General features: G+C 42.7%; 1 long non-coding RNA gene across 2 annotated transcripts in view; it reads right to left on the reverse strand.

Moving 5' to 3' along the window:
- The window catches only part of LOC143148266 (uncharacterized), a 42,860-nt gene that overhangs the window by 12,704 nt on the left and 11,000 nt on the right, over positions 1–19,156 (reverse strand). Inside the window, exon 3 of one of the 2 annotated variants that reach the window (XR_012992442.1) lies at positions 13,537–13,796. The exons of the other annotated variant lie outside the window; for it this stretch is intronic. This is a non-coding gene — a long non-coding RNA (uncharacterized LOC143148266). Of the gene's footprint in view, positions 1–13,536; positions 13,797–19,156 lie in introns of those variants that run through there. 2 annotated transcript variants of the gene reach the window in all.

Here is a 19,156-nt window from a genome sequence, read left to right on the forward strand (position 1 = left end):
AACATATATCCGAGGAAAGTATAACTTTTTTACGAGCATCGATCCTTTGCATCTCGTGCCGAGGTCGAGGCAAAATGAGCCGAATCTCATTCGGCTGATTTTTAATTACTCGAATTTAAAAAAGAACATTTAATTACGTATACTTAGAAATATTGGGTTGTTCGGAAAGTCATTTTGTTTTCCAAAATGGAGAATATATAATTTAATAAAATGTTTGTACACTCTAAAAAAATCGTGTTTCATTTTCACAAAAAAAAAAAAAAAAACAAAATGACTCCGAACAACCCAATAGTCAAAATGGGGTTATGTTTGGGGTCATTTTCACCGGGGAAGTATCGCCAATCCACTGATAATACTTTCATGAAAATGTGGCAAATAATGATTAAAATTTTCACCGGTGCATGAAACTCGTTCCAGGGTACGATACGGATTGTTCCTGCCTGAAACTAACTTGTTAATAAACAAAAACTTCGTTATCTCTTACAAAAACATCCACAGAGTACTCCCCGCCCAGTTTTTTATGGAACTTCGCAAGGTTTGCATACTGGCCAGAAATATGGAATTTTTATAACAATGCAAGTTCACGAGATGGAATTGCCCTCCACTAGAGAATGTTTACAAAAATTTCCTATCGTTAGTGGATGAAATATAAATATTGACCGAAAAATACACGTATCTCTTATTTTTGTTGTCGCTCTACAAACATGGAAAATTTGAACAAAACTAGGAAAAGGGGAGGGCACTTGCACGAATACTACACGCGTTCCTTGTAAACGCGTGTAAATTTGTAACGTACAAGCGAGGATTACTCCGCTCCATACATTTCAACAATACAAAAGTGGAAAGCCCAGAAGGTGAGAGGATAACAAGAGGGGGGAGTGATTCTACCGAAACGAAATTTCTGTATTTACCCCATCGCCACCATAAATCCGTTTGACGCTCATTATCCCCTTGTCGGATTTGTTAATTTCGTCCGTAATCCGTTAAATACCCGCCGAGCAGAAATCCCGCTCGTTACCGGCGCCAATGCAACACAACACGTATGATCTCATTACCTCGTTCCGATTCGTACGACACTCGTGTCGTTGGGTTTTGCAACATCCCATGCGGGGTCGGTCTTCTATGAATTTTTCGCGACGCTCAATACGCCACCTGGCGGAGCGCGCGACACTTCCTCGTAAGAAAGTCGAGAGAAACAGAGAAATGCACATGCGCCCACTCGATCGTGTGCGTACACGTATCTTCAACGTGTCGGTTATCGAGCCGCGCGCTGCGTTCTCAGTATAGTAGGGTCAACCAATGTCGTAATCGTTCTTCCTTCCCCTAGCGTGGAAAACTCGCAGCTGATTGGGAGAGTCATCGTTAAACCGTCTCGTTACGCGCGAGGAAAGTCCGTAAGTCGTGGATAGGGGGAGTAATCGTTGCACGACGGATTATTGCGTTTATTTATAGCCTGACGAAAAAATTGATCGCCCGGACGATCGAACGGCTCGAAGACGCGCGCCCTAGACGGAATAGTCGGGGCCACGTGACGCACTTGCCTCTCTCTCATCCCAGGCGATTGGTAGGCTTCGCTCGGGCTAATCGAGATCGTAATGCGCCGATAGCAACGATCGACTGAGAATTCTTAGCCCTTGGTGAACACGACGTTCGCGAGAAATTTATTCGAAGCAATGTCAGGGGATACCAGTCGTGTTTTGTAGCTTCGGTACAGGTAAGAGGAGAAAATGGCTGGGGATTCCCCATTGGGAACATTGAACGGTTTAATTTCTTTTTTTAGGCGAGGAAAGATTTTTTGAAATTACATATCATATTTTTATATTGCTAAAATTACGTCTATCTTTTTATTCGATCACACCTAAGAGAATTGCTTGTTGGATTTCCGTTTCGATATTTTTTAAGTTTCAATGATTTACCGAACTGATCACCTTCTTAATGGGAATCTCCCCTCTTCAAGGAAAAGCTGGGTCGCAGTTGCACGAAGTGCGCCCGAGTTCGCCTTGGTAAGTTTTATCGCGAGAAGTTGTGTCGCCGTCGAGGAATTCGAAATTCGATTCTCCCAACTCGAGAGCTTATTATCGCGAAACGAACGGTTGTTTGACACCCCGTAGTCGACGAACTATTGGTTCGTAGAACTTGGAGAAGTTACGCGTGTGCAACACGCGTTAGTTACGGCCGGTTACATTGGAAATGCCGGTGGAACGAAATAATATTTAATCGCGAAAGAACGACACGTCACGAGCCTTGAGAAAATCGGGGAGAAATGTTTATCGTTCGGTGACCTAGATTCAGTCGGCAGGAAGTCGGTGCATTTCATTGAAGGTCGGAAAGCTGATACGGTTTAACCGGTTTTCAGCCGTAGCACGCGCCGATAAAGTATACACGGTTTCTTGTCTGTAATAGTACTCATCTAAACGGCACAAAGAGAGCAATGTAAATTCAATTTGAACGCGTAAACAGGTTCCTAGGTTATGTGGTCGCGCGTAATTGCTGCCCTCCTGAAACGCGCGTATCGTGCAGCATAAAAAAAAAAGCAAAAAAAAAAAAAATAGTAACAAACCCCCAATGCTTCGTATACGGTGTTGTTTTCGAAACGAAAAAAACGTATCACAGTACGAAAGTAACGTTTGTACTTTTTCCGGTAAGCCTCGACCGGTGCAATGATTATCGAGCAGATAATAAATCTTCGTACAAACGCGAGGACCATTTCACTCGCGACACATTTTACGAGACCCACAATCCCTGCGGAAGGCGCGACAAACCATTTGCGGGTCGTTTCACATCGATTCGCCGCTGCTGGGTACGTCTCCACTGGATCAAGCGAGCAAGAACAAACATTTGCTGGCAGTCGTTTACGGTTCGCCCGTGTTCGCGTAGTCGTCGCGAGTCTTGTAAGCTGTTTTTCTTCTTTTGTTTACGTGACAAAGGATACAGACCGAAATTTATAGACGTAGAGTTCTTTCCACGTTCGACTGACATTACTGTGGAATTAAATCGCGTACAAAAGATTATTTAACGAAAGTCTCTGGTCCGATTAAACGCTTGCTACATAATACGCCGACGAGTCGAAAAAAAATCTGACCGCATTCCGCTTTAGTCAATTGTTTTCCAGTTGATATATATATATATATATATAGTAGTAATACTTCAGACGTGTTTTGTTTATTATCTGAAAAACCGTGGTGAGAAGAGAAGAAAAAATCTGTTATCGAAAACGTGGGTTCTAAAGCTCTCTCGTACGCGAGCGCGCGCGTCACAATTTTTACCGATGGTTTTCTAGTGGAAATGCGTCATTACGTGCCAAGCACTTTCGTAGAGAGCAGCAGTGTCGTCTCTCAGTGGTTGCCCGCCGCGATCTTCGCGAGCGGCTCATGAAATTATTTAGGCAACTCTCGAGCGTCGTTTCGGATTCCATTACACGCGGCATTTAAAACTCTTACAGCGAAGTCGGCCGGCGGTTTATAAAGCCACGGCGAGCAGGCAACGTACTGTCGATATTACGAGCTTTCCGCGGGGATAAAAGCTCCCGTCGCATTTTACTTACGTTTTCAGTACCAGACTCGCCTGGGTTTTATTAAACCGTCGTTCACGTTTATAAGGAGAATACGGTGCGGCAACGAATAGCCCTTTTCGCGTGGCATTATGCGTTCCTACCTCGATTTACCAGGTGCCCATAGTCCAGCGAAAAGTTGAACGGGAATTAACCAACCTCCTGCGCCCGCGGTATAGGGCGCGATGGGCGTGCATATAGTATTATGTTGGCGCTGCCATCGCGCATCCACAGTCAAAACGCGTTACTTCGGAATTACCCTTCTTTTTTCTTTTTTCTTTTTTACCCTTTTTTCTTTTTACAGCTTACGCGCCATTCACGTGGCGGGTTACGCTCACGATTTCTAAGAACGTGCCGCATGCAAACAGGCGGAAAAACGTTTAAGCGAAACGAAAACCTTTTGAGCCACTCTTTTCATTCGCTTCACTCGTTTCATTTCAGACATTCAAAACAGACTCTCGATTTTCTACACTTCTTTCAATACAAGACGAAATGAAACTTGACGAACGGATTTAACAAGTATTGTGTAGTGGTGAGAAAATTGAGAACGTTTCTTTGCTAACCTCTAAGAGTGTTGCAGAGCTTACGAACGGTCAACAATGTAAACGGTGGTCCGACCTTGACTGGCAGCGAACCATCGGGGGGAGATCGTTCTCGGAATTGATCAACTGGATAAATACCGATGGAGCACGTGCAGTCGGTCAGTTATTAATCGTCCAGGGTGTCGCAACTATAGGTAGAAATTCTACGGTGATTTAGTTAAGCCCTCTAGGTCCTATTCACCGTACTTAATTGTATAGTATACATAGTGCAGTATCGTTTAAGATTATTCTCGAGTAATAGGTAAGCGTTTCGTGAATTAGCGAGTGTAATCCTTCGGTGAGTGTACAAGTATCGGTGTGTAAGCAAACGAGCGGGTAATCGCCGCAATCCACTACGATTGTTTTCGTGGCAAATTTGAAAACTCGTGGTATACCGGCCCTCTGGTAATCTGATCACGCGGAATAGACTCGGAAAAAGGCTATAATTTTCAGGAAATATTTCGTTACAGTGTGTCGGATAATTGAGTTAACTGGCCGAGAAGATGTGCGGCAAGAGGTAAGCCGAAGCCTGAACGAAGCTCGGGGTGAGGATAGAGAGGAGCCAAGTTCGGGCCAACTTCGGATCGGGTTCGGGTCAGAAACCTGCCTGGAGACGAGGCGCAGACGAGCTAGAAACGGGACTCTTCTCTGCTCCTCTCCCCCAACATTATAAAATTACGCTCCGAGCATTCTCGGGGATGCAACGCACCACCGATACAAAATTTTCGCCGCATATACATCCCATCTCGTCGCCAGGCCATAATTTAGCATAAACTTTCTTATATGTATACACATAAATATAAATAAATATATATATATATATATATATATATATATATATATATATATATATATATGTATAGATGTATATATACGCGTTAGGTATAATAGTGGTTTTGCGTTGACTTTAATCGTGAAAATTTAAATCAAGCTGAGCCTAATTTACGACGCTTTAAATTAAAGATACCCGACGGTGTCGAGCCTTTATAAATTGAACTTAGCCGCATTTGAATTTTGCAATGTCCGCTTTTGATGCGCGGTACACGGTCATTGGGAACCGTGTTTGTTTATCGTTGCGCCGTCCGTTGATAACGTTAACTCGCAACGTTATCGTCGGTAATGAAATCGAGCCGCGCTCTCCCAAACGGCGTTTACACAAAATATAACGATGTAACTGATATTTGTGTCATTTGGTTGAACAGGATTTTATTCGTGAAATATGTTTCAGTTAGAACGCGTTTTAAAAACCCATCATTATCGTACCGCGTTTCGAAACATTTTTGGTAATTTATGCCACCCGAATTGTTAACCGATACTTCGTACGCAAACAGGTTGGATAAAAAATGTTTCCGTGTAACCGACCATGGTTTCTTAATGAATTCGTCGTAATATTACAATGTATTTATAAACATTACTGTGCAATAGGTTAAGTCGTGCAATTGTAAAACAAAGAAATTAGACAACAAAAATAATAAACAGAAGGAAAATATCGTTTAATTACATTGTAACCTTGCTATAAATTCGTTACAAAATTTCAGTTCCATTTTGTACCCGGTGGATTATATTCCAGGATCGATGAGAGCCGAACAAAAATGTTAATTGAAATCTCATCGCTTCGGGCAGTAATTTTCTTTCGATAAATTACACGAGTGCCAGCCAGCCCGGCACCTATCTCATCCGTAAGAAATTATTAATTACACTGATCAGTCTAACTTGCATTACCGTCCGCCCGTAATCGATGATAAGTTGTAGTCGACTGATCGACGGTAATTTATGGGCGCTTAATGTAACTTGATATTTTTCTTATCGAACGCACGAGCACTAAGTACAACCCTTCATCGTTGAATGCAGGAAGTTACGCCCCCGATCTCCTCTTTCTCTTTAGTTGGCCTTAATATTCTAATGCGAAAGCCCATCTTTCCAGAAAGCTCCGGATATCGTAGAGTCTAGGCACTGAACACACGAGGAAAGGGGGAGGGGGGAGGGTAGGAGGCAGGAGAGGGCCAAATACAGAGAAAGAACAAAAAGGGGCAGAGACTAGAGGAGCGCAAGGGACGGGCACAAAAACGAGGAAAAAGAAGGAACGGCGAGCACTGGTAAAGGGGTACGAGGGAGAGGTAGGTAAACGGTGAGGACCGGGGCGAGGAAGTAACAGCGAAGAGGAGCGGGAAACAGGAATCGAAGCAATAGGGCGAGAGAGCAACATAGTCGAGGGTCAGGTGGAACGAGACGCTAGACGTGGACCGGAGTGGTAGGAGCGAGAAAGAACGAGATCGGTTAGAGCGAAGGAAAACAGGAAGAAGGAGCGTGAGAGCAAGGGAGAGGGTACACTGTGGAAGGAGTGAGGTAAGGACCGAACGAAAGCGAATACAGAAAGATAAAGAACGTTCATAAAACCGGTGGAAGAGGATGCCGGGGGATAAGATGTACAAGCAGGACCGCCGAAGAATGACAAAACGAAGTAACGAGAAAAGATCGAACGAAAAAACGAGAGGGAAGCGATAAGAAGCCTTCCGATACGTAACTTGTCTCGTAGTACAAGCATACGCTACGTTTACTTTAGATCCGCAGCGCATACAGAGTGCAGACAGGTTTTATTAACCCCCTCGACCACGCCGCGGACGTGTACCCCGGATATATGCGTTTTCCCTACGAGTTGCTTCCTCGATGTTCAACCCAAAGCCACACGCGGCTGGGTATACTTGCAATCGATCGTTGGCACGATGCCACCGCTGTTTCTTCTTCTTCTTCGTTCCTTCCTTTCCCTTCTTCCATCTACGTTTATACTTCCCCTACTTCGCGGGATCCACGCATTCCTTTCCCACGAGCTATGAATTTGCTTTCGATGATATTGTTCTAGCGTCGCTTGCACGCTCGCGATAAAAATCTAGGATCGTTCACAGGAGAAGACCCAGGCATTATGGTAACCGTTTCTGATACCGGGGTCGGAAACTGAATTTTAACGAGGAATTTCGGACGATTCCGTGAACTACGAGCGTTTAAGATTTCAATATTAGTCCTCTATGATTTACACGTAGGAATTTTTCCACCGCGATCAAATCGCATCCCTAACCCGGTGCTCACACGTTCCCAGAATAGGAAAGATTAAACGGGTTTTCGTTAATGGTAAACGTGCGCATGTAATTTTTACCCCTTCTCCGTGCTTGCACGTATCAAAGATATTTGATAAATCAGTCTTAAATTGTTCGGTGATCTCGAATTGCAAAAAGTAACGATTTTTTATTGTAAAAAAACAAACTTTTCTCTCTCGTGTAAATTTATGGTTATTTAGATTTTATTGCGCGACTTCTTTAAAACACGAGGTAAGAGGACTTGTATACTTCATTTTTAATCTCAATAAACTACGGTTAAGTTTTTTTTAGGTGTAACAGTTACGGTTCAAATGTACCGAAATTGTCGAAATTGGATCTTGTAATACAATATCCGAAGTAGTCCATATACAATAGTTGTATATTCATTTTTATTTGGGTGTAACATTGTCTTTGTTACGATTGGAACAATCATCGTCTTTTTTCGAATTACCATTTAAAAACACATTTGTTGTTTGAGAACGGCCGTAGGCAAACAACTCCGTGTCAACAAAAACACTGTACACAAAGGGACCCGTCGGAAGGAGAATAAATATTTAGCCTTACAGAAAGTATGCTGATACGTTTTGAACGCATTAAAAGTTATTCAAACGCGTTTGAAGGAGGTCATTGTTGCCGAGTACTCTTAGCGCATATTCCGGGCTTAATTGCCCCATGTAAATCACCGCGGGGATACAAATATTTTCCGCCGATGGTTCCGCTTTAATCGCCGGACGGCGCACAAATGGTTACTATGACAACTTTTGATTAAAACGTCGTTCCAAATTGGCTTTGTGCATTTGCACTTAACAAAGCCCTCAAATACATTCCCTTCGCTGCGAGAGTTTAATATAATAGGTATTACCGATGTTACAAGAGCTACTCGAAGGGGTTGGAAATATCCAGTAGGAGGCACTCTCCCGGGGGGTTCCCAACTGTTCGAACTCCTAGAGGGTTCCCGTGCTGAAAGATCCCGCAGAAAGAGATAGCTTGAAAAGGAGACAAATAAAAAAAACTTGAACAGGGGAGAAGAAACGAGAGAGAGGAAGTGGAACGGGTATCCGATGGCAGTGAGTTGACGAAAGAACGATGCAGAAGAAAGATGGACACACACGGAGCGTGAGACGGGGACAACCGAGAGAAAAAAATGTAAACAGTGCGAGAATTACGACTCAAGACGGAGGGGGATAGAAGATGCACGAAGGAGGGGAGGAGGGGATGATCGTGTCGGCGGAGGAACGAGAGCCGACCGAAAGCAAGAAAAGGATATTAAAGTAAACAGAACTTTCACTTCGCGAATAGAGAATCGAAGGTCGAGACGAAACACGAGAAACGAAAGCAAAGCCGACCCAAAAGGAATCGGCAACGTTAAAGGAGAAGGGTGCAAGAAGAGAGTAGGGAAGCCGGTACACCTCTCTTCTCCCTTGTCGAGCGGCTTCAATTTTAGAACCAGTCGGATCTAAGGTCTTCTATTTTCCAACCTGTTGAATTTTCCACCTACATGGCGCACGATTTGTTTTCTCGCAACGTTACCACCGGGATTGCTCACCGGTACTCCATTCTGTTAGGGCGCGCAAATGAATATAAAACGCGCAGAACGAGTAGGAGATGGATTAACGACGTTGCGTAAACGCCTATATGTATAACACTCAACAAGTACAAATCGAAATGACGATTCCATGAATATTAACCGCAGCACTTTACATATTCCTGGTTCGATAGGTTGTAATCCTTTATCCGCTTTAATAACGAGTGTAGCACGAGTCTCGCTTCATTGCGTCGTTCTCGCGCGAAAGTGGTGAAACACGAATTAGCAAGAAAACTGCGACGAAAGCGATCCTGGTGGACGATTTGTTGTCTCGAGACAATTCCAGATGGCGCTGGTACCGGGAGCGTTAAACGGACCACGCTTGACTAGCGCGCATCCGTGTCTCTCTGTTTCCCTCCCTCTAAATCCTCTTCTAACCCCACGTCACTCGCGCCGTGTATTTCTCGCTCTTCTCCACCAGAGCGTCTGTATATATTTATCGTTAAATTACCTTTATACAAACGCCCCCGGTAAGATAGATCGGGCGCGCACTGTGAACATCGCAAACGCGCTCTTTGCTTGTGCAGTAATGCTTGCTGCTCCGGGCGTAACGACCTGCCGGCATATCTGGGCTGCGCAATGATAGCAACCTCTAAATGGAGTTGGCAGCTTTCCTTGGCCGTTTTCACGATAAAGACGCGAAGTTGTTCCCGGAGTCTTCCTACCAGACGGAGAATTTCATTAAGCCGGGCGATACTCGCCCGGAGTTCAGGAAGTTAGTGCGAGGCCCTTATTCTAACCAGCCGGCGCGCGAGCTTTACCGTGGAATTTCTTCTATAACGGTCGGCGGCCAACTCGCGGAACCATCGACAAACACCCAGAGCCCTTTACGCCACTTAACCACGCGACAAAATACCGAACCCGAGAATTTATCAACTTTCTTTATTAAGTTCTACACCCGCTGAAATTATCAGTCCCCTTTCCGATCGACGTGCCTCAAGCCACCTCCTCAATTGCACTTGAAAAATTGTCTATCTCAGTGCTTCTCAAACCGTACCGTCTCGTGAAATTTCTTACATTACTTTGAAACTTTTTACTCAATTTAAATTAAATAGTTATTAATATTGTTAATAATTAATGGTTATTCAAAACTTTTATATTTTAGTATAATTTAATAAAAACTGACGTTGTAAGTATAAAGTATTGTTAATAAAATTATACAAGCTCATATTTCTGTGTTAAACGTTTTCACTATTGACGATAAAAAAAACTTTTCAATGAATGATTTTAATAATAAAATATTACAGAAAGCATTTTTTTTATTTCAATATTGTTTAATAACTGTTTTTTCTTCCCAGCTTTTACAGACTAGAACGGGAGAGGCGCTGTTCCAACTTCTTGTTTTCTGCTAAAGAATTTTCCTCGGGGTAACATAGACGCTCGTTTCGAAACGAAAGTTTCACGTCTTTTAGAAAAACAATTATATTCTGTTCTCGGTCGCGAACATTTGGAAAACTTCGCACGAATCGTAATCGTGTACATTCAGCTCAAATGATTCTATTCGTGCTGCTCCACAGATGCTTGAAAGGCGCAGAGGAGAGCGTTCCCATTACCACCCCATTGGTAGAATGCGTGTCGCCAATCGGAAGCCTTCCGTGCATCTGGGATTGCATGGACTGAACCGTTTGGGCCAAATGTACAATAAAGTGTATGTAAGCAAGTGTAGATAGGAGAATCTACTCCATTGTTCTCTATGGACGAAATGTCCTGCGTATAGATAAGCTGCTGCTGTCTGATAACGATCGGTAAATGGATTGCGTGTTCTACGCTCGGTGTAATTGACTGACGTTGCAATTATTAATACGATTCTAGAGCTGGCACAAAATATACGACTATTCGATAGAATTGACAATTCTATCCGGAATATTTGTTTCGTAAAATAATAAATATCAGAGTGTGTCCTTTTCAAACAAGTACGATTCTTCCAACCATTGGATATTTATCACGTCTCTTTACTATCCTTAATGTGTAAAGAAATAATATTTATTATTATCACTCTGCTAACTCATGGAATGTTACTATAAAAATATTACTTAACAATAGTGTAATTCTCGACAGCATGAAATTTCAGTCTTCGAAATTTCCTAACCTCAGATTCGTAAAAGAAACGGGGAACGGTGTGTTGATACCCGGTGACAGTTATGTGAAAACGGTCAGCGGCAATTGGGACGCTACAATAAAAGAAATCGTCGGGGCGGTTTTAAAGCAAACATAGAACCTCTTGACGGTAAACGAATCGAATTCTTCTCCTGGGAATTAGGTGAAATACACTTCCGGATCGGAGATCCGACCGCAGAGTCATTGGAAACCCATGAAATTTCGAGGAGGGTCGATAAAACAGATTTCAATTCCCTTTAGGTTGCCGACCGAAGGAATCGTGACACGTGCGAAAAGATATTTCAGTTTCGTGGTGTTTGCCGCTACGACTCGGGGGCTTCGCGGGTTAAAATATTTTCTTGCGAAAACAGCCACACGAAGACTTGAAAATCCTCTTGAGCGTCGTTGAACGACAAATCTGCATGCATATCGCGGGGTTCGATCTTTAATTCGATTAACCTCGTTCGAGTCGCTGGGGCGAATATGAATTCCATTATCCATTTTTTCTCGAACGAAAATCCTCCTCCTCGTTTTCCACTATTCTCGTAAGTTTCTCATTCGGTCAGCAGCTTTCCTTTTGGAAACTCGTTTATCCATCGACGTCGAAATAGCGCTTACGAGCAGGCGCGAATGAAACAACATTGTCTCGTTTTTTAATTATCCGCCGGGAAGTCGAAGGAACCGGAATGCTCTCGCGATACTTCAATTACATTCGCAGCGTGTATCAACGCATCGGGGTCACGTTTGCATAAACAGCGGTACTTCCATTCGGTCGCGCGCGGATCAGATTATTCCGCTTTTGTTTTCAAACATTGTACGCTTTTTCATGATTTCACGTGCAGGCGAATCCGCGCGTCAACGATCCTCCTTTCTTTTTTTTTTTTGTTTTTTTTCTTGCATCGCATTAATAAGCCCGGGTGTGTAATTGTGGTTAATTTAGTATTTGAGCTGTTTCGGTGAAGTCAACGGGCAAATTAACCGCGATCGTCGTGGCGAGCATTCGCGATATACCGACCATCGACTGCCACTGTTTACAATGTCGCAGGCAAACAGTGCTGATTGAATGTATTCCGTAATAGATCGGACGAATGAATGCCGCTTGGAACGTAATGTCGCGTGATAATTTTCACGAGTACACATTGTGCGAGCGATTCGTGCGGTGGTTCGTTAAAAATAATTTCGCGCGCGAAATTAGCTTGTTATTTTACGGTTTAAATTATTTCTAATTACCTGCAATTGCCTTTGAGCGGAGAAAAATCGGTTTCGTGTAAGCGCGGAATATTATACGTTAAAATGGAATAAAGAAATTGAACCTTAGATTAAATCACGGACGCGGAAATTTTTTTTCTCGTTCGAGTGGTCCGCCTTTCAAAAAGTTTGGAAACCACTGCTCTACACCAAGATGGTAGTCGAGGGTCGATCAAGGACTGGATATGTGTTAAGGTTAGGTTCGACTGCGACTAGCGCGTATACGTCGTGATCCCGACGAACCGGATACATTTTCAGCCAGACGTCTGCCTTTTACGTGAAATCGTTTTTCATCGCTCCTCACAGTCCGCGTTCTTCTTTCGTTCTCATAAGAACGCCGAAATGAGTACGGGGGTTGGTTTAATTGTAGGAGCGCGCCAAAATACGCACAAAGCGACGCCGCTCCGTCTTATGTACAATTTTGCACCCTCAGACGTCGACGTTCTGGCGAGAAGTATACTCTTGGACCATTCGCGCGATTACACGCTGGTTCAGGTTCCGGGCGTACAGATAGCGTCTGGTTTCCTCCTTTTTTACCTAACCGAAACCGAACCCTCGCGAGAGATTGATGTACGTTTCGGTCAACATTATTTTTCATTTCGTGTCGCAAATTTCGCATGTTTCGAAGGATTTAATCGAAAATTATTCTTCAACAATAAACCGTGACTGTGACATATTTTCGAACGATATGAATTTTTTATATGAAAATTTCAAGTCGCGAAATGTCCCATACGTTTAATCACGCGCAGCGAATAGTATATCGATTTATTATTTTTTCTTTTTAGGAAATATAATATGTACGAAAGAGATGAAAATAGAAAAGAGAGATTTCAATCGGATTAGTAAACCTTCGTTTTTCGTTAAAACATTTTCTGTGTTTGAATTCGAAGATATTTGATAATGGTAACAACAGTCGGTATTGTAAAATGATTATAATTAATATATCGTTGTACGAGGAATAAAAAGCGACATTTCTTCTCTGATGATGTACACAACGCGCTCTGTCGGTGTCGAAGGATATTTATATTTTATATGTTGGCCTTAAGGTCCATCACGCGCCATTGTCCTCGTACGGACGCAATTTTCGTTGGCTTCGTCATGATTCGGCGTACGAAAAAATCGTTCCTTTCCCTCCCGAACCACTCAGCACGTCAGATGGGAATGTCGTATCGACGAGTGATTAAAAAGGGAACAAAAAGTGTGTCTAAAATGGCTGCGCGCCTTTGTCCTCTTTCGATCAGTGTCGGACGCTTTTATGACAAAAAGCTGAAAAAGTAACTTATCGAACGCGCCGGTTTCTATTATTATCGACGGTCGATATTAAAACTGCCGAATAGTTTAGGTGTACGTTTGTCGTAGGGAAAAAAAAAAAGAACAAACTAGTCCATTTCTCTTGCTATTCTATTTTTCGTTAATACATATTCATACATACGTCGGTGATTTCAGTGGAACACACTTCTCGTTCGATAAATTTTATTTGGAAAATCGAGTGTTTGTAACAGACGACGAGTAATTTCACCGAACATATATAATGTCTTCGACAGCAGTGAAAAGGTTAATGAACGTTTTGTCAACAACTTGTATAACTGCCACTCCCATTTACACGCACTCCGGCTTCTAGCGTTGCTTTGTCTCGGTTACTACTACAATAATAAACAGACGTGATTATAGAGCGAGCGAGAGGGAGGGTAGGTGAAAGGGAGGCGAGATAAAATATAGAAGGATAGCGATAGTACAAAGAAGGGTCTCCCTCCTTCTGGAGAACAAACGCGTCGAACTGATTAAATAAACGAAGTGCTATTTGCGGCGGAGGTCCTATATAACGATAATTGTAGCGATGCGTTGTACGTATAATACTCGTGAGTGTAAGCACATTGAAGTGGTACTCAATTGCAGCTCAGGAATCCGCCGCGCAACGTGGAAGCAGCACTTACGCTCACAGCTAGACGGCCTCGTCGCACACACGCATTTCATTCCCGCGAATTTATCCGTCCGCGTAGAAGCCATTTGTTGCGGACGAAAAAACACCACCGCGGACTGGTGACATTGATTCTCAAGAATGGAAACACGCGTCCACAATGTCGTTAAAACGACAAAAGTCCAATAACAAAGTTTGCCGATTAAGAATACGACCGCATTAACGATCCTTACGAATACCTCAGTACGGTGAATGTAAATTTAAAAGAGGAAATAAGTAACTTCGAATGCAGAAGTTTCATAGCACCCCTCTCTCTCGTTTCGAGTAGAATGAAATTTACTGAAACTAATAAAAAAAATACTGAACGTAATTCACGTTGGAATTAAACATCGGTTGCAAGATGGAAATTATTGGGTGGAGTTAATTACACTTCTATTTACATAATTTCATTGCCGCGAACTATATTTTACACGTGCTTATTGCTCGAGCAAAGGTATCACCGTCCATGTTTAAAACATATCGGTTAACTTTGAGGTTAACCGAATATCATTTTTTACCTAAGTAGTACACGTGACAATGTTGCTACGCCGACAAAGTTGAGAATACATAAACCAGAGATTCGAAGGCACTCTGGAGTGAAAAATCGCAGAGCGTAGCAGTAACTGTGTCGAAAAATAGATTAATGCTCATATTTCAGAGTTCGCTTGATGCGTTCGGTACCTACGCTCTTAAATCCTGCAACCGATCCAATCCGTAGCTAGAAATCACCGGGAGAACTCATAAATTAGAATGAAAAAAGGGGATAAACGTACACGTGCGAAACTAAACACAAAAAGTCGGTCGTTGTATTTATAGTTTCTCTCGCACTTTTTTGTTACTACGTTCCCGCTGAACAGTCTCACATGCGAGGGAAGCTCAAAATTGACCGGACGCATTTGTACACAAAGTCACCGAGTAAAATCAAAACATCGTCGGACTACGATGGTTTTCGTTCGGACCAGGGTCGAGTTACCTTGTAAATTTATAACCCATCCGATTATAATATAACGTTGTTTTTTAACACATTGAATTTCGAATCGATCAAATGCTTACGAAAATAGCGATTTGTCATAGTCATGCAACGCCGGCGAACGTGTTAATGGCTGTACTTATCCTGCATAAGTCCATAGAAAAATTACTGCGCCGCACGAACGTTACCATTTCTCGGTAAGGCCATCGATACAAAAGTGTCGGGTTACGCTAGGTAAACGATCCTTCGCGGACTCGGTTTACAAAAAATAGTCTTGCCACTTTCGTGGACTCGATGCAGGGAAAAAGTTTTGTCACATTCGCGTCGCTCGCATTCGTGTGCGTGAAACTGTCGACTCTATCCGTCGAAGTACGCGCGGCACGCGTGTTCACATACAGTCGCATGAAATCTTTCGCGGCAGAAGGACGATTCGTGTCGCGACGCGGCACACGCGGCAGTCTCGTACAAATAGAAAGTTTATGCATGCAGGTCGCGCTGTCCTGCACGTGGAATACTGCCACAGGTTGATAATATCGGCCGGTGGGGAGATAATATCGAATGCGCGGTTCGCGATTTTTCTTGTCTTGAAATTACGCGGCGGAACGTTGAACCTAACCTTCCCCGAAGGTAACACTTTCGGTAATTCGACTCTTAGAACAACGAAGGAGTTGGCGAAAGGAGAGAGGAAAGAAGAGGAATCTCGAAATTGTTAATATGGTATTGATCTGTCTTTTTTGGAGGTATGCTCTCGTGATGCGGTTTTTGTAGGTTATTGCGATATATTTTTAAAACACGTGGTACGTAGAACATTGAACTGTTAATTAGAAGCCCGGGTTCCTAGGCGAGAGACACTGACGTGAAATTAGACTCCGCGCTATAGTTACGTACCGATTAACCGCGGACGCGGAGAAGTTGGAGGAAGGAAGCGGAGCAGAAAAGAGAAGAATATGTGACGAAAAGCGCCACGTTGGAAAGTTAGTGCGCGGGGAGGAAATTTTTTCTCATTTCGGTGCAATTTTCCGCCTTAATAGCTAAGAATACCCGTGGTTTAATCTAATGGGACGGGACGATTTCTCTCCATTAACATATCCCCAGGTTGGATTATAACGGGTCGCGTTATCGTCCTCGCCGATTACGTGTTACACGCATTTCCTAGCGAGCGGTCGCGTGGCGATGTTACGATAAATGGATAATACGTTCCCATAATAGTGCAAAGAGTTGGTGACATAAGTGTATCGTAACCGAGACGCGTGGGAAACGGGAAAAACAAGACGGAAATTGCCGGCTACTGTCCTAACACGACGTATTTCTTCTAACGTCAGGTAACGTCTACGCTTCGCGTTAACGATCTCGTGTCTCCACTTTTCGCGGACATAAATGGTTACACGTTAACTCCTGTCAGGAAAGTCGTAAACAAGTGAACCTCGCCCATTGTTATTACATTACGATGGCTACGTCGAGTCCCTTCTTCCAAGGTGAATCCAACATGGACAGGTCTCCGTAAAATACTTTCATGGGCAAATACGTAAAATTTTTTATTTATGCTTTCGGCGGTATATACATCACGTAGTACTACGTGTTTGTGAGATCTATTGATAACGTAGTATTACGCTATTCTCAAGATACGGATTACACAATAATCTCTTTATCCGACGAAATTTCGAAACACGTAGTACTACGTGTTATAAAATCCGAATATAACGTAGTACTACGTGATTTGTGAAATCCGAAATGTAACGTAGTACTACGTGATTTGTAAAATCCGAATATAACGTAGTACTATGTGATTTGTAAAATCCGAATATAACGTAGTAGTACGTGATTTGTAAAGCACAGGTTACTTAATATTATCCCCCTTTGGAGAAACTTCAAATCACGTAGTATTACTTTTTTTTGGTCTCATGGCGAAATGGTAACTATTGTTATAGAAATTTTTTTGTCGCATCGTGGTGAGTCGCACGGATCACGTAGCGTGTCGTGTTTTTGTTACCAAGCGAGAAACTATAAGTCACGTAGCATTACGTTTTTGTCGCTTAAGGGAGAGTTACACGGTGCTGCGAGCACATTTGACTGGCTGTGATTTAAGGTATTCGAAGCTACCAATTGTACAACAAACAAATGAATGTTGACTTTTGTCTTTCAAATTACATAATTACATTGTACACCTGTTCTTGAACTTCCACGAAACAGCAATTTTTGCCCGCCATGGTATATATATAACGTGGGACCGGCTGCAGGCAACGTGTGAAAACATTTCCCACAGAAGAATTGTTATTTTATATTTTAACAGTAGCAGCAAGCTCTTTGGTGGGAATTGTATATGTTTGTGCAGTGGTTTAAAGACAGTTAATGTTTCTATAGACCGGGTGTGAATGAATATTACGTAAAAAAATTCTAATCTACGCGATATTATATTTTGAGTGTTTGGCATTTCAGTCACGACCATAATTCGAGTGTCCTGTTCAGCGGAGACGGAATGTTCTTCGACTAATTTTAAAATTTATTCGAATATTGTGTAATTTTTAACTTACGAAGTCGAGATCCGAATAAAATGCACTGTCATCTTTTTCTGAACTTTTTTTACAATATATTATAAATAAATTAATATAATACACACAATACATCCCGACACGTCGGTTAAATATAAATTTTCATCGAAGAAAGTAATTATTTAAATAAAATATTTTCATAAATATATTAATTGAAAAATTTATGGTAAACAAATGTTTAAAAACAACTCGCCAGGCTCGAATCGAAATCTTTTTATAAAGGTGGCTACCTGTCTACCGCTTTACGTACGTTCACATATGTTCATCCGACAAAACATTTTGTTTGCTAATACATAGAACGCGATAAGAGAATCTTAAAACGCGTTCCTTTGTTTGGAAAAAAATGTTTTTGAAATTTTTTACCGTTAGAATACTTGCCTTCCTCACAGGTTTGAACGCAAAAAGAAAATTCGCGCGAACGAAACAAATTTGCCGGCCGCTATTGCGAATACAAACGTGTCGTCAGTGCTTTCGCCATTTAGATACGGCGCTTCGCCGAGTTTCAATTTAAACCAACGCGAAAAACATTTCCACCGCGCGCGGCCTTTCTTTTTTTTTTTTTTATCCTGTTTTTTGTTTGTTTAAACGCCATGTTTCTCACTTCGACGAGTTTTCCGGCTCGCTTGCCCGGTTCACAAACGCGTGGAAACTATTCCGAAATGAAACACCGATATAGCTAAATGGGCATTTTCTCTGACAACTTTTGTTCTTGTGTGCCTTTCGTAGCAGACGTTATATCTAGAAGAACTTTCATAATAACGAATTTTTGTTCCTCCGATTGTACGGACTTCATCGCGTTTCCCCGACTGAAATTATCATCTAAACGACGCCTGCGTATTTCAACCGTCAAGGAATTTGTTCATATTTCGAGCGCGTCTTAGAAGAAAAAAAAAAAATAAAGAATTCAACACCCGCGCGTTCTCGCAACTTGTTTTCGTCGTCTATTTAACGCCGCGTGCAATTAATTTTCCTTTTTTTCCCCCCAGTCGTGTTATTTTTTTTATAGACGCTCGTGAAAAAGAACTGTATCAATCATTCCGCTTCGCCGACGCTCTGCTCCGTTGCCGTCCAAGCATCCAACACCGGGTTGCTCGCTCTCCTCTTCCTTTTCATCTATCTGTGCGCCCGGTTTTTCTCCCCTCTTCTTTTCTCTGTCCCACGAGCGAGGAGAGTCGGTTCCCCGAGCGGAATCAAACGAAAGAAGGCACTTCGAGGTCCACCCAGTCATTATCTAAAACGTTCCGAGGTAAGCTATTAAATGCCATCGGTATCTTTCTCGGTGGCCCGCTCTTGTCGCGCTTGTCGTTCACGGTCCTTTGTGCGGGCTGGCTCTGCGCTGCTCACAGCGCCTTCCACGATCGTGGCCTAGACATGGGTGGCCTTTTCCTTCCCTCCGCTCGTATTATAAAGAACAGAATCAAGAAAGGGACGACCGTGGAGAGGAGAGCGACCAGCGGACAGGTACAGAGAGTATCTCTCACTACTGAGAACTGACATTCCAGCCGCCTATTTCGAGAATGACTGGAC

Source organism: Ptiloglossa arizonensis, chromosome 6 (genome assembly GCF_051014685.1).
Source record: "Ptiloglossa arizonensis isolate GNS036 chromosome 6, iyPtiAriz1_principal, whole genome shotgun sequence".
NCBI classification, from domain to species: Eukaryota; Metazoa; Arthropoda; class Insecta; order Hymenoptera; family Colletidae; genus Ptiloglossa; species Ptiloglossa arizonensis.